A 19,975-nucleotide genomic window follows, 5' to 3' on the forward strand; every position below is an offset into this window, starting at 1 on the left:
TCCCAAAATTGACCTTAAGTGATTCCGGAGTACAGGAGCCACATAGACCGTGCAAACTCACTCAGTAAACTCCAATTAAAGAAATTTTTAAACGCACTTTTATGTTAATTTCTTTATATGCTCCCTTCTATTTTGATCTGGAGACAATGATGATTTATTACCATTTCTGAAAACGAAGCTTCCTTAAGGACTGTTCGAACTCACTCGGTAACTACAAATCAAAGAAATTTTTAACCGCACTGGTTCTGATGAATTCGATATACGCGTCCTTCTATTTCCACGTGGAGACAATGACGACGTGTCATTATTACTCAGCAGATAAGCAACAGTTGTAACATACTTAATACTAACATCTGAATAATCGCTGCGATGAAATTAACTAAATGGCTTATGTATCAAATGCGACTGTACGCACAGGCGACACTTCTAAATGAAATTTATATGAAAAATGTGAAGGACCATACTTTAGTTGTTAAACCGGACTATACTTTAGTTGTTAAACTGTTACAGAAATTCAGCCTGCTGCGTTGTTAATGATTAGAAATCGATTGGCTTCGTAACAGATACAGTGTTAACATTCTAAACTACGAGTTGAAATGCAATTTTTGTTTGTATTGCATTTCATGTTCATTTATTTTTCACAGGAAACTTAGACCAAAATGATTTGCAAAACTTCAAAATTATTATGTCAGTCCTCATGAATAGACGCAGACAGATATATCTGAAATATATTTCAGTGAACTGTATCAACTGCATGTGTTTTAACATGGAAAGAAAAATTTTGTGTGGTAATTAGGCCGGCAGTTGTGCAGAGCATTCTCATTCACATGACTGTCCAGAATGGTACACTGAAACAGTTCAACGCCAAAACAAAGAACTTAATGAGTGCGCTGGATGTGCTTAATTTCGTTTGCAGCTCAGAGATATAAAACCAGAGGGAGTTTTGTAATTCCTGCTTGCAATTACTCCTCACGTACCCTGCTGTATTTTTACTTTAGCAGAGCATAAATGTTACATTAGAATTTCACGTCCTAGTGATGTCGAGACCATGAGCGATGTATTTTAATCTGCAGCTCCGGTTGTCCGAATTGAGAAACATGATAAGGAACAGGCCGGTATTACTGTTTTACAGCATTTACTTATTTTTTAGTTCTTTATTACCTGCGGTTCCAAAAGTTTATAATACTCCCTGAAGAATTTTATCACACTTCGGTGATTTCTGGTTTCGTAATTATTGAAGGACGTAACTCGTTTAAACAGAGAAGTCTTTCATTCATGAAGCGTCGTAAATTAACCACCCATTCAAATATAATGAAATATTAAGTGTCGTATTTCAGTTTTATTTTACTTGCCTTAACATAGGAGTGTGTGCGCCCTCATTTTGATGCACATCTCAACGACCGGTTGTGACGGCAATGGTGGAAGTCTCAGAAGGCTACTGACTTCCTAATTAAATCATGTTTGGGCTTTTAAGAAGCGGATTTCAATGTCACACGAGCTCTTCTGTTGATCTGTTTCTTAAGACAATGAAACCCTATACAAGCTGCTAGGAGTCCCTGAGTTCACCCCTTGCGAGGTCGTGAACTCGAGTGCAGACGAGAGAACCTGTACGGTGCCACGAGCTTAGCTGTCAAGACTGGCCATGCGGGTTCTGGCATAGGGGATCGAAAAAAGTGCGTTATGTGTCCTCGCGCAACATTTGGCATCGTCTGTGGTTTGACTTCATCAGTGGCGGCGTACGGGGCTGAATCGATATGTAGTGAGGAAGGACGTCAAAGATGCCTTAGAATTCGTCTTCTTCGTCATTAACCACTTAGCTTCCGAGTCTGATACATGGCTAAAACTAGCGGTGCTCAGATGTGCTATAGTATTCTTTTACGAAATGAAAAAAAAACCTCTTCCATGAAAACAGTGAGAAATTGTCGGACAGCATGCCATGTGGCACTCCCAGTTTGGCGATAATTGTTACCAGGGCCGGAACTGTACTGCTGATATCAGTAGTGACATGTTTGGGAAGTTCTCAAGGGCTTTTTCGCACATATTTTTTGGCATGCTCAGACCGCACGTTCGGTGTCAAAGGCTGTCCAATAGACATGACACGTTGCCAACGCTTTCATCCTCGACATTCTCGGTGTGTCTCATGATACAGCTTGAGGATGTGAGGCACGTGTATAGTCAGGATCACAGCCCAGCACACTGTCCACTTCATACAGCGACTGACGGTCAGTTAGTGTCTGATCGAAAAATAGGATTATAAAGCCGGCTCGGTAAGTTTGTGCAGGTGCTACGGCCAAATGAAACACGAATAACATAATACCATGTGTTTGTCATTAGCGAATTTAACCAGTTCCGGGAATGTGGCAGGAATTTGTATTAGCTGCCCCAAACGTTTTTGTCAACCTTGAAATACTGTTGGTATTGCCTGTCGATCTCATACTTTGTACACAGCTGAGCGTCTCTATCGGCGTGCCGAAGGCAGAACGGGGAAGTGAACTACGTAATGATAATTATTCGCCACTATATTCGTTGCGATGTCTTAGTTGGTAGTTTCACTCGGCAGCTGTTGAGCTAATTGTTCAGCTCATGTTCCGTGAAAAGGCGGAATAATGATCGGTATTTGTAAAACGAACTTTTTGATTCTATTATTAAGAGATGCGGACTCTTTTTCTGTCTGGCTATTGAAATGGTAAGAATGTAGGGATCCAGGTGTGGTAAGCAGTCAAGCGCAAACTCTGCAACATAAAATTTCACGTTTCATCTAACACCTACAGCGGTACGTGAGGCACACGCTGGTAACCTGAGCGCAGTAGATTGTTAAGTTCGCAGGGTAATTACTGAATTCTTAAAATTACATTCTTTAAAAATCAAAACACCCTCCCTTAAAAGGCTCTCTTTTCCTCAGCTTTCAATTAATTCTGACTTAGTAACTGACAGAAATTATATAACTGAAGATAAATTATAATCCACAACTTAATCACAATAAGTAAACAGGCCAATAGCCGACGAAGGAAGTTAGACTTAGATGCTGGTGCAAGAATTATTTACATTCGCCACAGGTGTCAACAGGCTTTTCCACTAGATTTAAACAAATATAACGATACAATTAAGTTTTAGGGCTCTAAAACAGAAAAAAAGACAACATTACCACACACGGCATAATATCTTAAAACAGTTACATATTTAATTCCAGCGATAGTAGCAGGGGTATTCGTTTTCCGCAAATCAACAGCATAATTCAGTTCATCATTTCATTCTTGCAGTAACTCGATTGATTACACGGCGCCTCTGGCGCAGTAGCACTATATTTTATCCAAGTACCACATAATACCTTTGAACCGCACCAGCGGACTTCACTATTAACTGGTGCCTTTAAACAAATTCGACCCCCGTGACAATTCATATCCATGAGTGAGACCTTAATAAAAATCTTTACCACAATGAACGACCATCTCAGCCAGATTACAATTATACGAAACATACTTCAGGAGATTTGACGCCACAGAAACAGGCTAGCATCTGCACAAAATGGTGTACAGTGAAACTTCAACATCAAACAAGGTGTTTCAATCCATTACTTTTTACTATTAGTTCTAGTCAGTTTATACATATATCGCTGAATGTACCTGCAAAAATATATAATTCTTTGACACATAATTGATGATATATAAACATTGAAATGAGCGAGGTACTTGCTATCACATAAAATGGAGCGCAGATTATCCAGACTGTATTCATCCAGCGTTTGATAACAAGAGCACTTTCCAACTTCCAACAAACCTTAAGCAAAATTTCAAACCTTTTATAAACTTTTTGTCGCTTACATGCCTAGCATCAAATATTTAACACAGTAGCACATATGTTACGTAATCAACAGATTCAAACTCTTCAATGCGCGAGAGTTCGATTCTTTAAAGAACACCGGTCGTACTGGTTAATTCCGAACATGCGTTGTCTACTGCTTTTCTTCTTTATTACAATTTTATTTTAAATTCTGTTAAGCAAACTTCTCAGACGTCTAATTTCCATGTGAGACACCTCATATATTACAGCAGGATGAAGATAGATGGTATAATATGCTCTGCGTACATCTGTTAATCACAGATTTAGAGTAAATTGTATAAGACCGACGTTTTTCGAAGCTGTAATCGTTTTTTCCGTCAGTACAGATCAAAGAAAAACATGTCCTTCATTGCAGGCAGAGGATCAATATTAAGGAAGATATGATAGCATTAGCTCATGCTTTTCTGCTGCCCACATGCTTAGATGATGAAACATCTTCAGCTTCCCTTTGGCTAAATATATCACAAGCCTGACAATGTATTCGATGAATCCTCTGCCAGGCATTTAAACGTGATTTGCAGAGTATCCATGTAGATGTAGATGGACTAAAGGCAGTCTTTATAGCGATATGCGACCGTAATGCAGTCATAGAAACATTTTCTGTCTAGATCGCATTCTGTTTCTTCAAATGGGTCACCTGCTTCAAAAGTTAGGCCATCGTCAGATCATATAGTAAAGAATGAATACACCGTATTACGTCAAGCTGGCTGTTGTGGCCGAGCGGTTCTAGGTGCTTCAGTCTGGAACAGCGCGACCGCTACGGTCGCACGTTCGAATCCTGCCTCGGGCATGGATTTGTGTGATGTCCTTAGGTTGGTAAGTTTTAAGTTCTAGGGGACTGATGACTTTAGATAGTAAGTCCCATAGTGCTCAGAGCCATTTTTTGTATTACGTACTGAGTATAGGCGCTTACTGGTATGCCTTTATACACGTTATGATCGTGTACTACTTTATACAGTACAATGTATTTATTATTTGCCTTCTCATCTGATGTTGGTAGCCTGTGGAAAGCGTAATCCAATTGAAGAGATAAAGAGCGATCAAGGCAGAAAACATTTGTGTAAGTATAACCGTTTAACAATGTACCGGTTACTGGAACAGTGTGGTTCAAATGGCTCTGAGCACTATGGGACTCAACTGCTGTGGTCATAAGTCCCCTAGAACTTAGAACTACTTAAACCTAACTAACCTAAGGACACCACACAACACCCAGCCATCACGAGGCAGAGAAAATCCCTGACCCCGCCGGGAATCGAACCCGGGAACCCAGGCGTGGAACAGTGTGGTTCTGCAGACTGAGGGGGAAGTGAATAATACTTCTAATGCCTGTTGCCCTCGATTAAGTGGTGGTCTTCGTGACTACGGGTGGGGGAGGGGGGAAGAGATGGGTTTAAAAAGGAAATGAAATTCCTGAACGAGTGTGCGATCATTGTGTTTCAAGTTTTGTACTGTGAAACAGAAATAAGTGCAGGGTGCAGTCGATGACGTTATTCAAAAAATTCGGTTTATGGAGATTTGCGACTGTAAGACGATTTTACGAAGTATATCTCAGCATTTACACGTTTCATGATAACACAATAATTCACTAACCAGAATAAGCTTCAGGTTCAGATTTGTATACTTCTCACAAGTGATACAGTATCACGTTGCCTGTGCAGGCCAATCACAAGTACACACATAAAAAAAAAGTTTTGCATCACCTCGGTTCCGAGAGTTCCAGAACCTGTACAGAAACTGGGAATAGAGATCAACATAAACATCATTTCCCCCCTTTTTATTGCTCATGAAAACCACACATCACATGTTGTTCCACCTTACAGAGAGACCTCCAGAGGTGGTGGTCCAGATTGCCGTACACACCAGTGACTCTAATACCCAGTAGCACGTCCTCTTGCATTGATGCATGCCTGCATTCATCGTGGCATACTATCCGTAAGTTCATCAAGACACTGTGGGTCCAGACTGTCCCACTCCTCAACAGCAATTCTGCTTGGGTCCCTCAGAATGGTTGGTGGGTCACGTCGTCCATAAACAGCCCCTTTCAATGTATCCCAGGGTTGTCCGATAGGGTTCATGTCTGGAGAATATAATGGTCACTCTAGTTAAGCGATGTCGTTATTCTGAAGGAAGTCATTCACAAGATATGCACAATGGGGGAGCGAATTTTCGTCCATGAAGACGAATGCCTCGCCAATATGCTGCCGTTATGGTTGCACTATCGGTTGAAGGATGGAATTCACGCATCATACAGCCGTTTAGGCGCCTTCCATGACCACCAGCGTCGTACGTCGGCCCCACATGATGCCATCCCAAAACATCAGGGAACCCCGACATTGCTGCACTCGCTGGACAGTGTGTCTAAGACGTTCAGCTTGTCTGGGTTGCCTCCAAACATGTCGCCGACGACTGTCTGGTTGAAGGCATATGCGTCATTCATCGGTGAAGAAAACGTGATGCCAATCCTGAGCGGTCCATTCGACATGTTGTTGGCACATCTGTGGCGCGCTGCATGGTGTCGTGATTGCGAAGATGGACCTCGCCATGAACGTCGGGATTGAAGTTGCGCATCATGCAGCCTATTACACACTGTTTGAGTTGTAAAACCGCGTCCTGTGGCTGCACTAAAAGCATTATTCAACATGGTGGCGTTGTTGTCAGAGTTCTTCCGAGCCAAAATCCACAGATAGTGGTTATCCATTGCAGTAGTAGCCCTTAGGAGGCCTGACCGAGGCATGTCATCTACAGTTCCTGTTTCTCTGTATCTCCCCCATGTCCGAACAACATCGCTGTCATTCACTCCGAGACGCCTGGACACTTGAGAATCCTTTCTGGCACAAAGTAAAAATGGGGACGCGGTCGAACTGCGGTATTGACCGTGTATTCATGGTTGAACTACAGACAACACAAGCCATGTACCTTCTTCCTGGTGGAATGACTGAAAGTAATCGGCTGTCGGACCTCCTTCGTCTAATAGGAGCTGCTCATGCATGGTTGTATACATCTTTGGGTGTGGGAGTGGGGGTGGGGGGGGGGGTTAGTGACATCTCTGAACAGTGAAAGGGACTGTGTCTGTGATACAATCTCCACAGTCAACGTCTATTCTCAGAAATTCTGGGAACCGGGGTGATGCCTGTAGTGGACTGACAAGGCAGCCAGTCCACAGAGACGGGTAGCCGAGAGGGCACACGTACACACACGCCGACTGGCGCGAAGTCTGGAACAGGATTCGTAATGAATGTGATAAAGAAAAGAACGTAGCTACTAGAACACTTAAATTTTATATCGTCCTTTGGTATACAGCATTCTTGATGATACAAGTGAGACTATCTTGAGATACATGCAATGGTACAAATGGCGCCTTGCTAGGTCGTAGCCATTAACTTAGCTGAAGGCTATTCTAACTGTCTCTCGGCAAATGAGAGAAAGGCTTCGTCAGTGTAGTCGCTAGCAACGTCGTCGTACAACTGGGGCGAGTGCTCGTACGTCTCTCTAGACCTGCCGTGTCGTGGCGATCACACAGTGGCGACACGCGGGTCCGACATGTACTAATGGACCGCGGCCGATTTAAGCTACCACCTAGCAAGTGTGGTGTCTGGCGGTGACACCACATTCCTCCCCCGCAAATCGGCGAACGGTCGTGTGATAAGGCTTCCGCCCGCTGTGGGGAGGACCCCATGTTGACGTATGCGATGGGGTGGGGAGCCTAACAACAGGCGAGGCCGTGCCACCCGCACCCTGCCATTCGGTCCGAGGGGAGCTAGGAAACGCCTGAAAACCTAGTCCAGGGTGCACGTCAACATGCGGTGTATGCGCCTGTAATGAGACAGGAGGGGCCGAAGGGTCGACCTCCATTGCGTCGGGGGATCCGACGCGCGATGACGACATCTGGGCCGGAGCGGGCAAGAGTTCCATGGCGGAGGACAGATGTTCACGAGAAGCGATCGGCGGCGCGTGACCCAGGGAGGCGCTGGGCGGCTGCAGCGAAGCGTCCACTGCAGGCGGCGCCGGCGGGAGAACAGGCGTCGGCGGCGGCGGCATGTCGCCACTAGGCAATAGGGAAGGCAGCGTCGGTAACACCTGGGGATGAGGCGAGCCAGTAGATGGGTCCCCAGGGCGCTGACCGGACGGCACCGTCGCTGAAAGCAGACGGGGAGCGGCAGAACCCAGGCGACGACAGAGGCGCAGCTGATTGAGATGCCGACGCACCTCACCAGAGGCCCCCAAAACCAAATACATCGCGCGGCCGAGGCAGCGAAGAATGCGCCCTGCGAGCCAACGCCGTGAACCTCGATAGTTGCGATAGAAGACAACGTCGCCAGGAGCAAAAGCAGGAGTCTGCCGCTGCACAGGAACCTGATGCGGCGGATGCAGCAAAGACATCAAGGTTCGATGAGGACGACCGTGGAGCAACTCAGCGGGCGAGCGACCATCGCGGGGCTGAGAGCGAGACGAGGACAAAAAGAGCAATAACGCGTCCTCCCGAGAATGCGACTCTTTCAATTTCAACATCTGTGACTTGAAAGCCCGGACCAATCGTTCAGCGGCACCGTTTGACTGTGGCGAAAACGGCGCGGATGTCAGATGTTGAATACCATTGGCCTTGCAGAATGACTGAAATTCGGCAGACATGAATTGTGGGCCATTGCCGGAAACAATAGTCTGCACACGTTCAATCACACCTTGCGATTCTAATTCATTGAATGTTCTCGCTACCGCCACACGCAATGCGTGGGGAACATTGCGTGCTCGGAAAAATTGCGGTTGTGCGTTCACTGTCAGTTCCAATTGTGCTTCATAGTTCTCAGCGCAACCGAGGCCCAGTGCAAAAATGTCTGCAAATTCTTCACATAGACGAGAAACACTGGCGGAAGGCACAGTCTGATTCACTGAGAGGACCTGATTTACTATAGACAAGTTAAACAACTGAAATAAATCTAAACCAAACAAGTTCACAGCCGAAGAAGAACGAAGAACGTAAAAAGACACAAGTTTTGTTTGTCCCTTGTATGTTGCAAGAAGGCTGCGCTGTCCCAACACAGGGAGAAGCTGTCCAGAATAACTAGTGAGCCGAACATTTGCAGCACGCAATGGAGGTGCGCCCAGTTGTTTGTACGTGGCGTGATTGAGCAATGAAACTGCAGCTCCGGTATCGAGCTGGAACGGTATCACTTGTCCGGCAAAGTCCAAATCTACAAAAAGTTTATTGACCTGCTGACGACAAGAGCGACTGCTTTGTGCAACTTGAACAGACTCTGGAACAGAATCACGCGCGACGTGACGGTATTTGCGTCGACGTCGACGCACACTCTTGGTGGGACGAACACAGTCACTGTTTGCGAGAGGAACACTGGGCGGAGTGGCAGTAACGACATGAATGTCCATGGGCGAAGGTTCCCGAGCCCGAGTGTCCGTGGTTCGATTCCGGCGCGAAGCAAAGTGCCTGGAATGGTTGTGATTGTCTGATCTGAGCTTTTTCTGGCAAACACGTTGAACATGTCCTTTCTTATTAAAGAAAAAGCAAATAGCTTGGCGTGACGGGCAATTCTCACGCGAATGTCTAGTTGCACACCGCGGGCATGATTTCACTGCATTTGCTTGCTTGCGCGGCACACGTGGCTGCGCAGACGTGCGCGAGGGCAGGTTAGCGTTCCGTGCAGCGGGCCCGGCGGGCCGGGTAATGTGACACACGGCTGGCGAAGTTGCAAATGATTCCTGAGCAAAGTCAAGTGTGTCTTGCCTATCCAATATGTCTATCAATTGTTGAAGGGAGGGATTAACTAGTTTCAAAATCTGTTCCCGTATGCGAACATCAGAAACGTTCTGTGCTATTGCATCACGCACCATAGTATCTGAATAAGGGAGGCCACAGTCACATTCAAATGCACAATCCCGAGTAAGTCCTTGCAAAGTTGCAACCCACTCCATATTAGTCTGACCGGCCGTACGTTTGGTACGAAAGAACGTATACTTTTTGCAACGACATTAACTGTTTCTTTGAAATAGGCATCTAACGCTGACAAAATTTCTTCGTAGGACAGAGTTGCTACGTCGCGTCGGGGAAACAATTTCACTATCACACGGTAGGTGGACACACCTACACACGAAAGCAAAAACGGCTGCCGCTCATTACCTTGAATTCTGTAGGCGGCGAAATGAAATCCAGATTGTCGGGACCATTCCGGCCATGTCTCGTTGGCCGCCTCGTAGGGCCTAAATTGAGGTGCAAGAGCATGGTGTGGCTGCGGTAGCGATGAAGCGGCGGCGGCCGCATCGTTTTGCAGCGCACGTTGACCCTGGACGAGCTGTCCAAGGGCATCCAATAAGGCCTGCGTCTGCTGATTCTGCAAGCGATAAAATTCGGACAGTACATCTGGAGAATGTGGCGAAGCCATGACACAAACAAATTAGTGCAATAAGAACGCTAAAGTCCCTTTTTAGACTCGTCGCCAATGTAGTGGACTGACAAGGCAGCCAGTCCACAGAGACGGGTAGCCGAGAGGGCACACGTACACACACGCCGACTGGCGCGAAGTCTGGAACAGGATTCGTAATGAATGTGATAAAGAAAAGAACGTAGCTACCAGAACACTTAACTTTTATATCGTCCTTTGGTATACAGCATTCTTGATGATACAAGTGAGACTATCTTGAGATACATGCAATGGTACAAATGGCGCCTTGCTAGGTCGTAGCCATTAACTTAGCTGAAGGCTATTCTAACTGTCTCTCGGCAAATGAGAGAAAGGCTTCGTCAGTGTAGTCGCTAGCAACGTCGTCGTACAACTGGGGCGAGTGCTCGTACGTCTCTCTAGACCTGCCGTGTGGTGGCGCTCGGTCTGCGATCACACAGTGGCGACACGCGGGTCCGACATGTACTAATGGACCGCGGCCGATTTAAGCTACCACCTAGCAAGTGTGGTGTCTGGCGGTGACACCACAATGCCAAACCCTTTATGATGTATGTATTACAAAACATCCAAAATTTTCCCTCGATTAAATAACAACAGACAGCAGAAGACGAACAGCGCGATCTGTAACCAAGGCCACTATCTTCTCGGAAATGGATGGACAGAATCCAGCAAAATGTGTTTGGCGTTATTTACTGGAAAGGTGGCAATTAGCAAGAGCGTGAATTTTCCTCATCGTCAGTCTTCGTTGTGACATACAGGGATAAATTGTCAACTTCCCCACAGTTTACCATGCAGTGAGGGCATTCGACTACTAGTTTGTCATCTGACAGTTGTCTGGGGACGATGAGTCCAATCCTCGCACTGTTCGAGATTAGCTGTGTTCCGAGACTAGTTTCCACGCTCCCTTATGTCCCTTACACTCATGAAGAGAAACACCAGTGCTATCTAAACAGTCGTTAATACACTCGGAACGTTGGCTGATATTATACTTATTAGCATTTATAAATAACATTTTCCTATGTTAATGGGATCAGAAATTTTGAAAATTTCTTATGAATCTTTGCTGGTAGCAGCACTGTGAACTGTGTGTTAGAACTGAGGACTAAGGAGGAAAGTGGTACACTTGTCACAAGAGGTATGTGCCGCCTGTATAAAGTACTCGTAATCGAAACAGTACAGAACATCGCCGCTTCTTCTTTATTTTCTGTACATTTAGTATCACGCAGTAAGTAATGATGAAAATCTAAAGCTTCCTCTTCAAGTTTGTAGGCAGTTAGCACGTCACACTGTCCGCCAAGAGCTCACAGCACTTAAAAATGACGACATTACTCCGCGCGACGAAAGTAGATACCGAACAGGTTGCGGCGCTGTTGCTAGCTTTTAACAAAGAAGTCCAAACGGTTGTGTGGTGCTCCAGCTTTAAGTGAGTAGCACCGTACATATTTCTCTCGTGAGCAACAGCATGTAAGCCATATAAGTAAACAATTTAATTAAGTAATTTGTTATATGACGTGTGTGCTAAAATGTTGCTGTTTCTCTGTCTGTTTCATGTCACACGAAGGAGATCCTGGCAGGTGATTCATCGGTGTTCCACCGACGCAACAAATCGGCGGTACGGGTCACTAACCACAAGAGAGCCGATAGTCGGAGAGAACATCGGGTCATCATTGTGTACAACCGTCCTATGAATTATTGTAAAGTTGGTGTTTAAAATGATTACATGAGTGTGTATCATTTCATAAGTAGGTCTCCAGCTTTTATGAGCACTATATGTTATTTCATCGTACACTATGTGATCAGAAGTATCCGGACAATGCTAGGTGCATTGTGAAGCCACCTATTGCCAGGTACTCCATATCAGTGACCTCAGTAGTCATTAGACATCGTAAGAGAGCAGAATAGGCGCACCGCGGAACTCACGGGCTTCGAATATGGTCACGTGATTGGGTGTCACTTCTGTCATACGACTGTGTGCGAGATTTCCACACTCTTAAACATCCCTAGCCCCAATGTTTCCGATGTGATAGTGAAGTGGAAACGTGAAGAGGCGTGTACAGCACAAAAGCGTACAGGCCGACCTCGTCTGTTGACTGACAGAAACCGCCAATAGTTGAAGAGGTTCGTAATGTGTAATAGGCAGACATCTATCCAGACCATCGCACAGGAATTCCGGACTGCATGGGGATCCACTGCAAATACTATGACAGTTAGGCGGGAGATGAGAAAACTTGGTTTTTAAGGTGGAGCAGCTGCTCATAAGCCACACATCACACCGGTAAATGCCAAACGACGCCTCGCTAGGTGTTTGGAGCTTAAAAATTGGACGATTAAACAGTGGGAAAACGTTGTGTGGAGTGACGAACCACGGTACCCAATGTGGCGATCCGATGGCAGGGTGTGGGTATGGCGAATTCCCGCTGAACATCATCTGGCAGCGTGTGTAGTACCAACAGTAAAATTCGAAGGTGGTGGTGTTATGGTGTGGTCGTGTTTTTCATGGAGGGGGCTAGCACCCATTGTTGTTTTGAGTGGCACTATCACAGAACAGCCCTAAATTGATGTTTTGAGCACCTTCTTGCTTCCCACTGCTGAAGAGCAATTCGGAGATGGCGATTGCTTCTTTCAACAGGATCGAGCCCCTGTTCATAATGCACGGCCTGTGTCAGAGTGGTTACACGACAATAACATCCCTGTAATGGACTGGCCTGCACAGAGTCCTGACCTGAATCCTAGAGAACACCTTTGGGATGTTTTGGAACTCCGACTTCGTGCCAGGCGTCACCGACCGACATCGATACCTCTCCTCTGTGCAGAACTCCGTGAAGAATGAGCTGCCATTTCCCAAGAAATCTTCCAGCACCTGATTGAACGTATGCCTACGAGAGTGGAAGCTGTCATCAAGGCTAAGGGTGGGCCAACACCTTATAATATTCCATTATTACCGATGGAGGGCGCCAATCACATAGCTTGTTTAAATTAATGTGTGTTGGCATCGTCTGTTGAGTAGCATAGTAATTGTGCCAACAAGCTATACGGAACCTATATTGAAAGTGTTTTCAGATTCTGAAGAAGCATCAGAACTAAAATTCTTGAAAATTACGTAAAGGAGAAACTTAATTTCCTGTTAAGTGATGGACATACAACAGTACAGCGGAATACTTTCTTGTTAGTGCTTGGGCGCTAATTTGATCTTGGTGGTCAGTGATAAGTAATGACAGATCAATGAAACTACGAGAAGTTTACTTCAATCTATAAAATCTGTGAAGCTTATTTATTAACAGTTTTAGATTGTAGATATGTTTGACGAGAACGTGGACATAGAAATTTTAAGGGGCATCAAATCTCACTTTCATATCGCAAATATTCACTGTCGTTTGAGAAGAAAACATTTTAAAGCTATATATTTCGATGTTACGAAGACACCATTTCATGAATACTGATCGATTTTTAATACATTTGAAGACTGATTACAACGTCATATCATTTCTTGAATATAACGGCTTGGCTCTGTGGGTTACTGATGACAGAGAAGCATTCAGTTATCCACGTAATATAAAAAGGGAGAGTACGCAATAGTTAAAGTATGGCATCACGGCTACAGCTTTAGCCAGACGTTCTGGCCGAGGGCTGTTAGCGCGGTGATGCCGCAATTGTGCCTCGTTGCGTGTAGCTCTCTCTCTCACTCTCTTTTTCTCTCTCTCCCTCTCTCTCTCTCTCTCTCTCTTTCCCCTCCCTGTCTCTCTCCCTCTAACATTCGAAAAAAGCAACGCTGAGTGTCTGTAGTTGTCCAGTTCGAGCGCCAGTTGAGCATCAGTAGGGAGACGGTGTGCTCATTTCGCACAGCTTTTCTTTATCATATCTTATTGAGTTAGTAGGTTCGTCAATTTGGATGGTTTTTAGGCGGATTTCCAACTGCCTCTGCGAATGCGGGCTGTTTCCCCATATTCCGCTCCACGAACTCGAAACCATAATTACTCTACCAGGCAAACATTTGGGGTTACACTCGTCTACTAGTATGAGACGTTCCCGGGGGGGGGGGGGGTGTCCACTGGGGGCCGAACCGCATAATAACCCTAGGTCCGGTGTGGGGCGGCGCAGCGGTTGGGTGGGTGGACCACTGTGGCCTGTTGTGGGGTTGAAACCACTGAGGGCTATGCCGGGGCTAAGGCTCTCTGTCGAATACAAAATCATGTTTCTATGCAGATCTAGATATCAGATATCATACAACTAAAACCAGTGCGTTTCGAACGTGTCATACATATCAGTTATGCATTTTCGTTCGTGCGCTAATTTGTTTGATATTCCAGTAGTTATACTTTTATCGCGATACAAATTTTTGTTACAGATTTACTTACATTTCCACTTCATATAAACGTATAATGCCTGTTGTTGTTTATTATAATTTTATACGTCGCACACGGCACATAAGGAATTGAATGATGAGGCTTTTAAAATGTTTTTACATTCATGTAATATGCACTTACATGGCTAATATAACAATATGAGTAACAGTGCCTAAGTGAATATTTCACCGCAAAAACATAGTTTCTGCTTTGATGAAAGTCAATACAATTATCACGACAACTGATAGAAATGCACGTGGCTACGAAGTGTATGTGACTCATTGTCTGGCAACACTGCGCTGCTAATAGCCATCTGCCACTACGCCTGACCAGAGCTATAGTATTGAAACGGATATCTCATTTGCCACAACATTGGCTGAAAACACCAACTGCTTAGCAGAGTAGTAACGTTGAAATGTTGCCACAGAAACATAAAGGTAACCACTTTGAATAACTGGTTGTGGCAGGCGCCCGAAGCAGCTGCCCCTATTCATCTTAAGCTCGATGCACATGAGCGATTACTATCGCCAACTTGCAGAGTCGTTTCCTCACGCGTTTCAACAGCCCATGTGAAACAATGGAGCCGCCCACAACAGGGCTCCACCTCGACAACCTGGCGAGAGAATTGCGCTCTCCAACTACCGCCAACAATTTCTGCATCGCAGCGATTTCACCGATTGCCATCAAGCAGCAGTCGTAGGAGAAGAGGGCAGTGCACTCGAGTTCGCAATCACAGTAGCAGCTGCGGTCAGCAAGTCACGAATGCAGCCAGTTTGGATGTGTAATTGCAAAAATACCCAGACATGTAGGATATATCTTGCAAGGAATGTCACGATAGGATTAAGAAGAGATACGCACGCTTTCAAGTGTGTGTAAAGTTTTGTGAGTGGTTTGCTTTGAAACCTAATCAGGGGAAAAATGGTATACGTAAATATACTATTAAAAATATTCTGTTGATGTTCTAGAGATTCGTTCGAATGTGACACCTCAAAACATAAAACAGCGCTAAGTAGCAAATTCATTGCCCCGGCAACAGGTCGATCATCTCTGTGGACAAGTCTCCACGTACGATAAGGGTTCAAAACAAATTCTATTACCTTCTCCGTTTCAAGGTATCAATGCTTTATAATGCTGCAGCTACAAAATACACACTTAAACTGTTGGCTAGAGATACCTTCTTTCCTAAGAAATGAAAACGTCTGCGGACCAGGGTTTAAAACACGTCAGTACTTAAATTTTGATTAATAATTAGCATTGGTGGCAGAAGAATTCCGGCATAAGAAGTCACCTTCAATCTGCGAACGACCTTGTCGAGGAGGGTGGAGGAGTGGGCAGAGCTTCAGAGCACTCTCTTCTCCTTGGGGTGGGAAACTGCTTCTAAAGGCGGAGGAATCAGCAATGATCAACGGTGTGAGGATGCAGAAAGCAATGGAAACCACTGCATTAGACACATACGGTGTATCCATAGGACATGTCGCCTGTAGCTGAAAAAGTATCATGATGATCTCTCCATTGGCAAAAGATTCAGTAATAGGCCCAATCTGGATCTCCGGAAGGTGGAGATGGCCGTGAGAAACAGATTGAATAACCAACGAAAAAATAACGTTCTGCGAGTTGGGGCGTGGAATGCCAGAAGCTTGAACGTGGTATGGAAGCTAGAAAAACTGAAAAGGGAAATGCAAAGCCTCAATCTAGATATAGTAGGAGTCAGTGAAGTGAAATGGAAAGGAGAAAAGAATTTCTGGGAAGATGATTGTAGGGTAATATCAACAGCAGCAGGAAATGGTATAATGGGAATAGGATTCGTTATGAATAGGAAGGTAGGGAAGAGAGTGTTACTGTGAACAGTCTAGTAACAAGCTTGTTAGTGTCATAATTGACAGCAAACCAACACTCACGATAGTTCAGGTATATACGCCGACGTCTCAAGATGAAGAGATAGAGAATATATATGAAAAATTGAATTGCGTAATGCAGTACGTAAAGGGTGACGAAAATCTAATACTCAAGGGGGGGGGGGGGGGGGACTGGAATCCACTTGTAGGGGAAGGAGTAGAAGGAAGAGTTACAGGAGTGTATGGGATTGGGTCAAGGAATAAGAGAGTAAGAAGACTAATTGAGTCCGGTAATGGGTTTCAGCTAGTAACAGCGAATACTCTGTTCTAGAATCACAAGAAGTGGAGGCATACTTGGAAAAGGCCGGGTGATACGGGAACATTTACGTTAAATTAAATCATGGTCAGTACTAGATTCAGGAATCAGATACTGGACTGTAAAGTGTACACAGGATCAGATATAGATTCAGGTCATAACGTACTAGTGATGAAGAGTAGGCTGAATTTTAATAAATCAGCCATGAAGAATCAATACGCAAAGAAATTGAATACGCAAGTACTAAGGAATGACGAGAAACGCTTGAAGTTCTCTAACGCTACAGATGCAGCCATAAAAAATAGTTCAGTAGATAGTACAGTTGAGAAGGACTGGAAAACCTTTAGAAGGACAATCACAGATGTTGAAAAAAAAAACTAGGTATAAAGAAGGAAACTGCGAAGAAACCATGAGTAACACAAGAAACACTTCACTTAATCGATGAAAGAAGGAACTATAAAAATGTTCAGACAAATTCAGGAATACAGAAATAAGTCAGTGAGAAATGAAATAAATAGGCAGGGAAGCTAAGACGAAATGGCTGTATGGAAAACGTGAAGAAATCGGAAAGGAAATTATTGCGGAAGGACTGACTAGGTAAGTCAAAACGATCTTTGTTGAAATTAAAAGCAGGGTTGGCTACATTAAGAATGCAACGGCAATTCCACGGTTAAAAGCAGAGGACAGAATGGATGGTTGCAAAGAGTACATTGAAGGTTTCTAAGGGGGAATATTTGTCCGATGTGGTAGAAGAAGAAAAGGAGCCGATTTAGAAGAGATAAGGTATCCACTATTGGAAACAGGTTATAGGAGAGCTTTGGAGGACTTAAGATCAAATAAGGCGGAAGGGATACATAACATTCCTACAGAATCTCTATAATCATTGGGGAAACAGGCAACAAAACGACTAATAACGGTGGTGTGTAGAATGTATGAGTCTGGCGACATACTATCTGACTTTTGGAAAAATATTGTCACACAATTCCGAAGGCTGCAAGAGCTAAAAAGTGCGAGAATTGCCTCATAATCAGTTCATGCATCACAGTTGCTTTCATGAATAATATGCAGAAGAGTGGAAAAGAAAATTGAGGATGTGGTAGATAACGATCAGTTTGGTTTTACCGAAAGGAAAAGGCAGCAGAGAGGTAATTCTGATATTGCGGTTAATAAAGGAAGCAAGACTAAACAAAAATCAAGACGCGCTCATAGCATTTGTAGACCTGGGGAAAGCGTTCGACAGTGTAAATTAGTGCAAGATATTCGAAGTTCTGATAAAAATATGGTAAGATGTAGGGAGAGACGCATTACATACGATATGAAGCAGGGAAAAGAGGGATTAATAAGAGTGGAAGACCAAGATCGAACTGTTCTGATTTAAAAGGATGTATGATGGGGAGATAGTCTTTCCTCCCTGCTGTTCAATCTGTGCTTCGAATAATCAGTGATGGAAATAAAAGAAAGGTTGAAGAACTGAATTAAAGTGCAAGGTGAAAGGATATGAATAGTAGTAGAACGAGAAGAGCAACGCTCCACTGATGTCATCCAAGATGGCGGCCATGACATCAGCAAATACCGTTATCCAATATGGCGGCTTTTGGCGGGAAAGTGCTACACCCCCTGGCGGGAAGTTTGAATTTTGGCTGGAAATTGAATTATGTGCTTCTAAGAATCCACTTTCCGACTTTTTTGTTTGATGGTACGTCATCCTCTTGGAAAATGGGCGGGAATTTCGAATTTTGGAGGGTTTTTTTTCCTCCACTCATGTGACCAGAATTGATGGCACACATTCAGTGTTTGCTGAGCTGTCGGTCTGGAACCATGTTGATGTGTTCGATCATCGACATGAATGTGAAGGCTAGAGCAGCATTCAATTACATGTACACATAGGAAGGAGGACTGTAGCCAAGTTCACTACATGAGGTATGGAAGAGTACGATAATGGGAGAGTGTAGGAGAAAGTAGCAGAAGAATTCAGTTCAGCAGATTGCGACAATGCAGAGGGATGGAGCCAAGTTGCATGTTGTAACCAACTCATGATAATGCATATGTGCAAACTGTGGAGATATTCAACATGAAGCATTCAGTCTCCCAAAATGGAGGAGGTGGACAGTTGATGTCAATTTGCTTGAGTGGAAGCAAATTTGTAAATGCAATACATACCATTGAAGAGCATCTGCTCATCCCCATCCTTGTGGCTGTGCTGAATGTGTTCTATCAAAGAGCTATTGGTGCCTGACTGGGAGGATTTTAACAGCCATGTTACTTGTAAGCATATAGCCAAGGACTGCACCCATAGCCTCCTACGTGTAGAATGGAAGTAAGCATTAATCTTGAACATATGAAGAGGAAGAATACGGTCCTGCAAGTAAATGCTTTGCATTGAGATGCATTAAAGATGCATTGCACAAGGCATGGAAACATCTGTCACTGCTGGAACTGTATGTCATTTCTAAAACCTACATATAAGCTTCAACCCCACAAGAGACAACTGCCTCCGATCCAGCAGACCAAAGAACTGACCTAGTTTGAGAGTTCACTGCTAGAGGGTGCTGCAATAGACCACATGATCATGCAGTTCAGCCAATAGGAGCACAGCATTGTGATGACGTAGGCATGGTGTATATAAGGAGAACCCAACAGCTGCTCAAAATCTGTCGCTGTCAGTCAGTCAGTCAGCCAGGATGATGAAGTGCCAGTCAACCCAGCAGAACAGGAGGAGGAATCAGCAGAAAAGTAGGTACCTAGTTTACTGTATTATTATTATTATTATTATTCAGAATAAAGGATGACAGCCAGAAACAGTTGCAGGATAGAATTTTTTTATTAAAACTCTTGACCACGGTTTCGGTACATATAAACATACCTTCATCAGAAGTAAAACTTCTAATAATTATGCCTTTGGCATAATTATTTTTTTATTAATCTCCATGGCATGATGTAATTTTAGAAGTTTTACTTCTGATGAAGGTATGTTTATATGTACCGAAACCGTGGTCAAGAGTTTTAATAAAAAAATTCTATCCTGCAACTGTTTCTGGCTGTCATCCTTTATTCTGAAGAATTTTAACAGTTGCTGCTGCAGCCATGTTTAAAATCTTGAAATGATGTATTATTATTATTCTTTACTTTCTCAGACGTTTTTAAGTCTGGTTAAAAATGAAAAGTGACGCGGACCTTGATCAGGCGTCACTTCCTTTTAACTGTATGGTATGTGTTATATTGCATTTAGGA

This window comes from Schistocerca nitens, chromosome 2 (genome assembly GCF_023898315.1).
Source record: "Schistocerca nitens isolate TAMUIC-IGC-003100 chromosome 2, iqSchNite1.1, whole genome shotgun sequence".
NCBI classification, from domain to species: domain Eukaryota; kingdom Metazoa; phylum Arthropoda; class Insecta; order Orthoptera; family Acrididae; genus Schistocerca; species Schistocerca nitens.